Below are 11,679 nucleotides of genomic sequence, written 5' to 3'. Positions count from 1 at the left end.
TTCATCCACACCAAGTTCATCCGCGAATTCTACAGAGAATTCAACGGTCGCAGGTGGGACAGATTCAACAGCGAAAAGATTTGCGAACTGGCCTATGCCAGAATCCAAGGCACGACCAACCTGATGGACCATTTCAACGCCAGCCAGATGAGGGGAAGACCCAGCTCACGCATGAATGAAGTGAAGTCGAAACCTATGGATGCCGATACCATCAAAGGTTTAGACGGCAATGCTGACTTCCCTAAAGTCCAAGATTTTTGAAGTTTTTTCAAATATTGAATATATTCATGATGATTACAATAAGTAAACTTCCTTCAGCCCTGAATGCATGGGTAGTTTTATTGGCATTGCTCCAAGTTATTTCCTAAACTTAGCATAATACTCATGTCCAATCATTCCATCTAAAACCTAGCCAAAAAATAATTGATTCACTCTGATTGCTAATTTTTCTGGGGGGTGTGTTTAATAATTGATTAATTATTTTGGTGATTATATTATATTAATTTTTAACCACAGATGACTCACAGCTACGGGTACAAGCGCAAGACCAGACACAAATTCAGAAAGGGCTTCAAGCAGCACGGTGCCATCCACATCTCCAAGAGTCTTACCTCCTACAAGATCGGAGATATCGTCGATATCGTGGTCGACGGCGCCATCCACAAGGGCATGCCCTACAAGTACTACCACGGCCGCACCGGTACCGTCTTCAACGTCAACCCCAGAGCCATCGGAGTCATCGTCAACAAACAGGTCAGGAACCGCATCATCCCCAAGCGCATCCACGTGCGCGTTGAGCACCTCAAGCTCTCAACCTCCCGCGTGGAGTTCCTCAACAGGATCAGGCAAAACGACAAGCTCAAGACCGAAGCCAACAAGAAGGGACACCGCATCTCCACCAAGAGAGTTGTTGCCCAGCCCGCAGGAGTCATCAACATTGAGAAGCCAGATATTGAGCTCCTCAACCCCAAGCTCTTCTTCGAGATTGTCTGATTCGCCTATTTAAATCACTGTTGATATAATCATTTCATGCCACCTCGCAAGGGCAAGCGCAAGTTCGAAGAAGAAGACGAACTCGATAAGGTAGAAGTCAGCTCCAAATGGGCAGCCGTCCTGCAACAGGATGATTAGGAAGAGGAAGAGGCACCCAAAAAAGAAATCTTTAACTTTGATTTCAGCAAAGAGCATCTGCTTCTCAACCAAAAGGATCCGCCCAAGAAGGAGGAACCGAAGATAGTATTGTCCCCTGAGGAACAAGCTGAATTAGATCGGAGGTTGGAGAAGGAGCGAAAAGAAAAGGAGAGAAGGAGAAGATCAGAAAGGAGAAGAAGATGGAGAGGAAGAAACAACTCGAGAAGGAAAAAGAGGAGGAGAAGGTCAAGAAGGAATAGGAGGAAAAATAGGAAGAATAGTTGGAGAAGGTCTTATAGTCCAATAAAGTAAGGGAAACGACACTAAGCGCATCTTCTCCCTATTCATCATTATAGCTGTCGTCGTGGGTACTCTCCAGTATCAAAAAGAAATCTACGTCAAACTGTCCAAGTTTAGACTCGATGGAGAAGTCAACTACTACGAAGTACTGGAGACCACCAGTGGCGTCACCGAAGCTTAACTCAAATCGCAATACAAGAAATTGGTCTTGAAGTACCATCCTGACAAAAATCCAAGTTGTCATACCTGCAAGGACAAGTTCGACTCAATCATGCAGGCTTGGGAAGTGCTGGGGAATCCTTAGAAAAAGCAACATTATGATCAAAACAGCGGCTACATCAACCAAATCCCCTCAGAAACCATTACTCTCACACCTGAAAACTACAATTATCTATTGAGTGATTCAGACGACTTGTGGATCGTGCAAGTCTATGACTCTACCAGTCAATATTGCCACTACTTTGCCAGGTTCTGGGATGAACTGCATTAAAACTACAAAGGATTGGTCAATTTCGGTCGTATCGATGTGTGGCAGCAATCCTAAATGAAGGGCTTTATTCCCTATAGATTCCAGCTCTTCCCAGGATTATACAGTGTGCATCGGGGAGAATAACGCCTATGCCAGCTAGATTTCGATCGTCCCCACAAAAGCATCGACTATTGCATTGAATCTCACATCAAAGATTCTCCGTTTGCCAAGATTAGCGATTGGTCTGAGATCAAGGAAACAAGGAAGAAGGTTGCTATCCTTGGCGGCGCAGTGAAGCTGAGCACCCGCATGAAGCTAGTCCATTCCAAATTCTCGCGATACTTCGACTACTATGTGATGAGCAACACTGATACGGTGATTCAGATAAAAGGCACCGACCACAAGTTCGACTACAGCAACTACGAGAACAGCAAGAACTTTTCGATAAATATGCGCAATTCCTTCAAAGCAGCATCGTACAGCAGAGATCTATGTGTGAAGTGCAAGTTAATTGCAAGGAGTATCCCTGTGTGTTGCTGATTGAGAAGGAGTTTAGAGGAGAGGAGCTATTGAAGTATCCAGTGTTTGCCATCAAAGAGGAGGCTTAGTTTTTGCATAAGATCGAAGTCATCAAGAATATGACCGGCCTATACTAGCGCTTCCAGCTGGGACTCTACCAGGACGGCAAGCTGGAGCTGGGCAACTTCGACTAGGTGGATGACTTGCACCCCTAAAACGGAGAGGTGATTGATCTCACCTGTGTGGCCAATACCTGGCTTCGGTCGCTGGTAAAACTCGTAAAAAGCGTTATTCCCCAATGATCAAAACTAATTTATATCCATAAAAATCTGTAAATCACCTCTTGACTGCTAGTTCCTCAAAGGCAGAGCGAATATGTTGCGAGCCAACGTACTCCTTCCTGTCCTAAATGGCCTTATAGATGGATTCGTTGACGAGTGTCTCCAGGTCTGCTCCGCACCAGTTCTCGCTCTGCTTTGCAATGAACTCCACTGTTTATTCATCGACCACGCTCAGCTCCTTTGTCTTCTTGCTGAGAATCTTCTGGAAGATGCCCTTGCGCTGTTCGAAGTTAGGAGGCGGGATGAAGATCTTGAGATCGAAACGACCAGCACGCAGGATGGCATGGTCGACCAGGTCGATGCGGTTGGTGGCTGCCACGATCAGCACCTTCTCGTTGGGATAGAAGCCGTCCATTTAGCTCAGGAACTGGTTGATGGTGGCAGTGGTCTCGTGGGAGTCCCTGAGGTGGTTGAGGCGGTTGCCAATTGCGTCGATCTCGTCGATAAAGATGATGCAGCCGTTGGACACCGGCGTGCGCTTAGGAACAGCTAGCGGATGCGCTTGGGCCCCACTCCTGAAAAAATCTACTGGAACTCTGATGCACCACCTTGATGAAGCTGCACCCTGCCTCAGTGGCTAAAGCTCTTGCCAGCATGGTCTTTCCTGTTCCAGGTGGCCCATAGAACAGTATCCGCGTCTAATTCTAGCCCCCATGGCATGGTACTTTTCGGGAGAATGCAAAAAATCGATGACTTCTCTAAACTTTTCCTTGATTTCTCTCCTCCAAAGTAGTCATCGAAGGAGTTTGGACTAGCATAGATGGCGGACTTGAAGTCTACTGGGGACATACTGGGTTTGTTGATTTGTCTGACCATGAGTTTGAAAGTGGCAACTGTGACCAGACAGGAGGCGCCAATGGCTAAGGTTTAGTTGCTTACCAGGGCTTCCTTATTGGAAAAACTAATTTTCTTTTGGCTATTTAGCATAGAAGTACCAAATGAGACTATATATTTCCTCGATGGGGTAGTTGCCGGCAAACGTCTGGTACCAATCCGAGTTGTGCGAGCTGAAGAAAATGGTATCTCCGTCGAAATTACCTCATCGACCTGATTGAATTTGACTGCCTCCATGAAGGAGGAGATCTTGACGACGGTCTCATCCTCCTTGAGGAATTTATAGAAGAAATAGCCAGCTGCAGCAAAACTGATGGTCGCCAGTATCTTGTTCTTGTGGGTTCGGAAGAAGGCCTTTAGCTTCGCCAGCATAATTATAATTAAAGTACCTAGCTTAATAAGTATCACTAACCTCAAATGGAGTTTTGGGAAATTGGAATGATATTCACTTCTATATGTATCCGCGATCGTTACTACTTTTGGCTAATTGATACACAATAACATCATTTTGGATTCCATTTTGGGTGCATAAATCAATTTTCACCATTTTTGCCTATTTTTCGCTTGTATAGGATCCTTAGGGTAACTATATGTTAATCTGGAACGACATTATGATTCCAAACAATTTTCCTCACAAATTCTTTTCGATAATTTGATTTCTAATATTTCTAATCGAAAATGATCGACTTTAGCCGCACCTTCTGCGACCTGCACCCCAACGAGCTCATCTCCAACTTCTGCTGCAAAGGTACGCCCCCACCCACGTAGAGGAGTGCAATGTCGGCCTCTGTGCCACCTGTATATGCACACACACCGAAACACACATCCAAAAACGCACCGCCCCCGAGTACGAAAATATCCGCGCCACTTACAGCAAAATGCAGGACAACATCCGCACTCGCATCTCCGCCTTCGAGCAAGAAAAATCTAGAATCGTAACCCCCAACCTACGCAGAACTTGATAATCGAGACAATAAACGGCAAGCGAAAGCAGATCGCTGAGGTAGTGCTGCAGGCCAGGCACGAGACGCTGGACTTCGTGAACCGTTTTTACGACGCGAAGGAGAAGGAACTGCTGCGCAAGGTGGAGGCCGATGAGAAGAAAGTTGGCCTGCATAACTAAAACCGCATGGAATCGCTGCTCAACTGATCTCGCGGGACGTCAACACTCTCTTTGCTTCCGCGCAGGACCTCAATTCCCAAACCTTCCTCGAGTCCTTCCACCGCATACGCACGCAAGTCCTCGGGAATTCCCTGCAGACCCAGAAGGATATTTCTGGCGAGCTTGACAAGAACTAAGCCTACGAGACCAACATCTCCATCAATCCCCTCTATATCAGCGACATCAAGAGCGCCCTAGAGCGCAGCATCTCCCTGGTCTTCGGCGAAAAGAAACAACAAAAAGCAGAGGTAAAAGAGGTGTCAAGAGTTCAAGAGCCACTATCACCAATAACGAAACCTCCAACTTGACAGTCATGCCCAAGAGATCAGATTCCATCACCAAAAGCAGCATGATCCTGCAGCCTCGCTACACCCAGACCATCATCGAGCCCTATACGCACTACCTCGTAAAGGATCAGAGCCAACCTCAGCTTCAAACGCAAGTGAGACGTGAAAGTTTCATGCCAAACACTTCAATCATGTCCAATAGTCCCGTCCAAATGGCTCCCACCCACCACCACTCCCAAAACTACAGTTCCCGCATCTAGCTAAGGCCTAACTCCTCAGAAAAGATGATAAAATAGAACCTGCCATTGCGCGCCTCCACCCAGCTTCCGCCAGCTTCATGGAGTCTAGTTTCGGCGTGAACGTGTGCGATCCGAGCAGGAAGATCAAGAAGTCAGGCCTGACCATCTTCAAGGCCGAGAACGAGCAAAAGGTTCAGTGATGTTTGCCAATTTTAAAATTAAATTACAATCACTGGCAGCATTTCTTTCGCTTCTTACTGTTGCTTCCCTCAGATATCTCGATCTTCTTAACGTAAACAACAGCCTTCTTGTTCGCGTCTCCACCTCCAGGCGTAGTCTTCTTTTTCTTCTTCGTCTCATCGTATATCTCTGGGTAATATTCATCTACCCTTGATGACGGTCATGAAGGCCTGCTCCACGTTATTGCCACTGAGTGCAGAAGTTTCTAGGTAGAAGAGTTTGTGTTCTTGCGCGAACTGCATGGCCTCTTCGACCTTCACGCACCTTTACTCCTCACGGTCGCACTTGTTGCCTACCTCCTGGATAGCTTACCCACCAAGATGCAGACGATACCCTCCTGGGAGTTCTAGCGCAGCTCCTTTAGCCACTTGGGGACGTTTTCGAAGGTTAGTCTGCGAGTAAGGTCAAAGGCTATGATGGCTCCCGCTGCGCCCTTGTAGTAGGCCTGGGTGATGGCTCGGTACCTCTCCTGACCTGCTGTGTCCCAGATCTGTGTTTGATGCGACTGCCCTCCAGTATAAGGTTTTTGCTGGCGAACTCAACTCCAATGGTAGCTTTTGACTCGAGAGTGAATTAATTCTTTTCGAATCGGGAGAGCAGGTTGGTTTTTCCCACGCCGGAGTCTAGTCCATAGCACAGTCCTTACCCCCGATGACCACCATCTTGAACAGGAAGTCGAAGTTCTCCCCCACGATGCTCATTTAATAATTATCAATAAAGTAAAAATTGAGAACCATCAATAGAGGAAGTCAGAAGTCTAGATATAGCTCTTGTGGCAGGACACAACTTTTTACGCTTGCTGCCTGTTGAACTATTTTTAGTGGTCTGCTTGTTACTCTTAACTATCTTGGCGTAGGAGCAACTAGTACACTCGTTTTCTTCGTTCCTGGTGAAGGTGATTGAGTTCTTGGTTTTTTTCTTGCCTATGCTGGTTGATTTTTCAGCGAAGTAAAGATTTTTGGTGGAGTCATCTCTTTTGGCTATTTTAACTTCAAATGTATTGCCCATTTAAAAGAGCTGCTTCTCTCTCAGGTCGTTGAGATTCTTCAGTTGTTATATTTCTTGGCTGAGGAGGTGGTAATTGGGTGGTTTTCGGCCATGGCCTGCTGGTTCCTCGGCTTTTTGACCCAGAATGCCATTTATTTTTTGAGTGTGGAATTGTAGTTTTGCAAGAAGTTGACATATTTCTTCAATTATCGTACCTCCTTGCTCAGCTCTCGCACCTGTTGCTTGTGGTTGATTAGCTCTTTGCTTAGAAATTGATTATCATTGACAAGTTATTATTTTTCTTTTTTCAATGTAGTTATTTCTTCAATTACTCTTTCGTACTCCTCTCGGTGTCTTTGCTGGCAATGATGCGTGCATTCCTTTTGGGATTTCTTTTTATTGGTCAGTATTTTTTTGAGACTATTTTCCAATTTGGCGGTGAGGTTGATAGACTCGATGATATCTTCTTCGTTTTGAAAAATTGTATTTTTCATTTGATTATAAATGCTTAACCGAAAGATAGCCATCATTAAAAGTCACTTCTTGCCCTCCTCCTTCTTCTCCTCAACGACCACCTGCCCCTACTCGTTTTTCTTCCCCTTGATGCAGATATACAGGAAGTGGTAGTTCTTGTCGTCCTTGTCAGTGTTGGTCGGGGTTATCTGCGCTGTCACCGTCGGCTTCATCAACTTGTGCACCCAAATGCCCCACTAGAACTCCTTACGCTTCAGGTACTACATCCTGTTGTCAGGGTTCCCGAAAGATATCATAATGTAGACTCCGTTTGGCCCCAGGACTCGGTAAACCTCCGTCAACATCTTGCTGGCATTCGTATTGGATCCCTCTCCGCACTGCATCCCAGCATCATTACCACAACTGAGTCGAAAGTTCCCTTGTCGATCACTGCATCAAATGAGTTCTATGCGAACTCCATGGCTCTCACGTCCATCTGGATGTATTTGAAGTTGGGGCCCTTTTCCTTGTAAAGTTCGTTCATCGCTTTTATGGATGTTTGGGAGATGTCGATGTTGGTGATGTTCTCGTAGCCGTCGTCGAACATCTACTCGCTGAGTCCTGCATCGAAAATGCGATACTCGAGTTGCCTGACCCAACGTTGAGGATGCGGAACTAAACGGGGATATTGGCGCCGATGAGATCACGGAGGGTGAAGTAGCGTTGGTACCAGTCGAAAGCACCAGGGTCTCTGGAGTATCTCTCCTCCCAATATTCTGCCCGTCCGTATTGGCTCATAAGTTTCAATAATATTATATCCATCATTAATCACCCTCATCCACTTTCCCCGCTTTCCTCCCAACCCAAACCCACTCAATACTTTTATGATATTGGCATTAAAATTAATAATAAACTATATGAGCAAGTAAAGAAGCACCCAGCCATTCCGCAAGAAATTCGCATACGATTTTCACAATGAGGGTCCCCTTGAGAAGCCCAACCCTTTCTAGACGCCGAGCAAGTACAACACGATCGATTCAAAACATACCGAGGTGGACATCTCAAACGCTAATTTTTCAATACAATCCTCCAGGATCGCAGAGGAGACCGCCCAAGTCTCTCCCAAGCACGCCCACTACGAGGACTTCCTGAGGCAGAAGATGGAACAGTTCGAAGCAGAGACCTCCAAAATCATGGAGAAGCAGGATAGGGACATCTACTTCCTAACCGTACAGATCAAGAACTATGAAGTACAGCTCAACTAGTCTGAAACGCTGTGCCAAAAACAAAAGCAGGAGATTTTGCAACTGAGAAACGATATTCAGACCCTCATCACTGAGAACAACGAAATCAACGAGAATAATAAGTACCTCTAGGAAACGTTGACGAGAATGGGAGTGGAAAACTCAAAACTCAAGGAATCTTAGAACTGCTCATCGCGGAAAAGAATTAATCGTGGAAAATTGCAAATAAAAAGGAATATGCAAGCGTCCAAACCTCCCACCATCTCAAGCGCGAAATTTAGGACCTAAGGATCATGGTTGCCGAAATGGAACACGATATCAAAAATTGCCAATCTTGCTTCACCCTCCGCAGAGAAAATGAAGAACTAGCTTAGCCTACAACCACCTCAAGATAATCTACGGAGAACTCACGCAGGAAAAGGCAAAACATAAAAAGACCTTCTCCAGAATATCACTGCCAAAATACAAGAGAACCAAAACATCATTCGCGAGAATATACAGCTGAAGGAGAAGAGGCGAGGGTCGGGACTGAAGGAGGGCAGGCAAGATTGAAAGAATCAGTCGCTAAGAGATGCAGAACCCTCACTGATCAATTTTGACTTATATTATCTCTCATTCTCTCATCTATCACAATACTCATCCTCATCAACAAGTTGAACAAGCAAAAGCTTCTGCAAACAGATAGTTTATATAGCTGTGTTGATTGGTGATACATAACTGCGAAGGATGATCAGTTCATTTCCTCCTTATCGATCTCCATGCCCCTGCGTTGGATGTAGTCGATGGTGAATGGGACGCTCTCAGTGGATACTTCTGGGAATTTCATTGCGATTTGTCTGTTGATGGCGGCGATATTGAGATTTGCCTTGTCGGAGGGGGGCACGTCAGAATCTCCTCCAGGAATGTGTGAGCCAACTCCTGCAAAATTCTGCGGAGCCGCGCTCGACATTGATGGTCTTTTGGAAACTGAAGGCCTTGAGGATCTCCTCAATGTCCTCCTCTTGAAGGGAGCGTTGGGATCCAAAGTGTTCATAATGCTGCTCATCTTTAATTATATATGACTCTGAATTGCGAATCCCAGCATATTCATATGCATTCAGGCACTTGGGTGGGCGACAACTTAACTGTACATACGATCATGTCAGTAGCACAAATAAGCACGTTCTCCTTGTCCTTGCGGTTGGTCACGCTGGTGCGGAGCTTACGACCGCGGATTTCATTTGAACGCATCGATAATTCCTGCAAAGATTTGTTGCTTGAAGTGGGACGGTAGAATTTCTTGACGATGTAGGGCGTTTCCTTCTTCTTGAGCCTGAGCTCGCCCTGGGCTTCAAGGTTGAGTCCTTGACCTTGAGAGAGTCGAGGCAGTTGTAGTCTGCGCTACTGGCGCTGCGGTTGTTGCCATCTAGGAGGAGACTGAGTCTCTTGGACCTGCCCTTCTTCTTGAGGCAGAGCTTGAACTTCTCGAAGTGGGCCACTTTCTTGCTGGGGTAAAACTCCTTCCCTGTGGTCTTGAAGTGGTAGGAGGAGTCGGACTAGTCGGCCTCAGTATGAGGTCTGTACTTCATACTCATAATCTGCGAGTTCTCCAAGTACCTGATCTCTTTCTTAAGCTGCTAAAAGTTCGAGACGCGAGCTTCGATTTGCTCCGAAAACTATGTGGGCTCTTTGGTGGATTCTTGCGGGTCTTCCTGGATGGAAGATGCAATGAGACTATCATCATTATTTTGCCTGCTGCGTACAGTCTCACGGCGTGCGCGTTCCTTGGCCTCTTGGTCTGCCCTGGCCTTGGCAGCATAGCTATTCTTGATCTTCCAAAAGGTGCTTCTCATAATAGTATTTTCATAATAAAATTTATCAGTGGGCGTCCAGACAGGTCGACCATGTCTTTCCGTTGAAGATCAGCAACGATTTCTTGTCCTCAAGACAGTCGTTCTACTCCTCGCCGTCCACGTTTTGAAGACAGTAGATTAGACCGTTGTGCACGATTCCCTGCTGGTTCCAGAAACCCTCGGAGAATGGCGGATTCTTGTTGTTCACGTATTTGAACACGAATTAGTTCTCCTAGCTGCTGTCTGTATTGGGGAAAAAAGTACGCTCGATGACGAAACTCATGCGGGAGTTTTCACTTTAAATTTCTTAGTTATACCCGCCGAAGACGAAGATCTGGCTTTCGTTGAGTGGAGCCCATCCGCTGCAACTGAGCAGACCGAACTCGCCTTGGTGCTATATGGTGGGATCACTTCGTCCACAGGTTGGCCGGATGCTGTAGACTTCAGGGTGTTGTTGTTTTCTCCATTGGCGTGGACTCCTCCAACTTGAGCAGGTAGCTAGTGCCGATAGCGCAAGGCAGGAATTGGTGGTTTCATACTTGCACGAAGCCATAGCCTTCACTTCTGCAGTCTTTGGCAAGAACATTTCGCACTTTTTGAGAGTTCATCGTTGTTGGTCATTCCTCCGCTGATGTAGATGATGCCCTAGTGGCACAGCACTGAGTGGGATGAGCGGCAATCAATAGTTCCGCCACTTTGGTGAGGTGTTGCCTGATCGGTTGAATTGATAAATATCCTTGCTGCGTTTGAGATTCTATAGAGAGGTGCCGCCTATTATGTAAATGTCTCCTTCTCGTTGGCAATGGTGCGATGGAAGGAGGAATTTTGAATTTGATTTCGAGAGGAACGACTTCCCACTTCACTGGTTCATTGGGCTTGATGGCATCAATGCGCACTAAGTGTAGGGTGGAGTTAGTGACTTCAAAGAAGTGCAGGAAGGGAGGACACTAGAAGAAGTTCTTCATCTAGATGCGGAAGAGTTCTGCTGAAGCATGCGGTCGGCGCTGAGGGCGGGAGTGGTAATGGTGTAAACTGGATTCTTACGCTTTTATTTTAATTTACGTTGCTATCCTTGAATGTCTTATGTTCTCGCCTTGCCAATATCCAATTGCATTTGTTCTGCTTGGGCTTGGTGAATGATTTATTCTTGATGCCGATGAGTCATTGAGACTGGCCTTGAGAGCTTACCGCTTCTCGTTGTTCATTTCCAGGCGAAGATTGAAAGCCATTTCCTGCTCTACCTATTGATTCTCTCGTGGAAGTGGCCAACCATACCACCATAGTTCAGCTTATTTGCCTTCTTTATGGCCTTCAGAGTCTATTGTGGATTGAATAGGTTCTTTTCAAGCATTCTCAATTCGGAAGTAGCCTGCAGCAAGTCCTTCTTGAGCGCCTACAGCTTTTTCTGGATTTCGATGTACTTTGAAGTTTCCTTGCGGATATCATACTCCTTCTCTCTGAAGTAAGCCTTTATCTCTTGGATTAGTCCCTCCTTCACTTCTTCCAGTTCTCTGATCACTGAATATCCTCACAATTACACTGCTTTGTGTATTCTTCCGTGTTGTCAGGCTTGAGGAATGAGTTGCGACCAGTTTCGTTCTCAAGTTGCAGGATAGTATCTCTGAGGCGTTCAGATGTCTT

General features: G+C 46.0%; 1 pseudogene; it reads right to left on the bottom strand.

The window, feature by feature from the left end:
• Window positions 1-3,337: 3,337 nt before the first annotated feature.
• On the bottom strand, window positions 3,338-6,223 carry LOC116268138 (GTP-binding protein ypt3-like; annotated as a pseudogene).
• Between the last annotated feature and the right edge of the window lie 5,456 nt (window positions 6,224-11,679).

Source organism: Nymphaea colorata, unplaced genomic scaffold (assembly GCF_008831285.2).
Source record: "Nymphaea colorata isolate Beijing-Zhang1983 unplaced genomic scaffold, ASM883128v2 scaffold0134, whole genome shotgun sequence".
Lineage (NCBI taxonomy): Eukaryota > Viridiplantae > Streptophyta > Magnoliopsida > Nymphaeales > Nymphaeaceae > Nymphaea > Nymphaea colorata.
The sequence above is the reverse complement of the archived record's forward strand: the minus strand, read 5'-3'. Positions and strand labels throughout refer to the sequence as shown.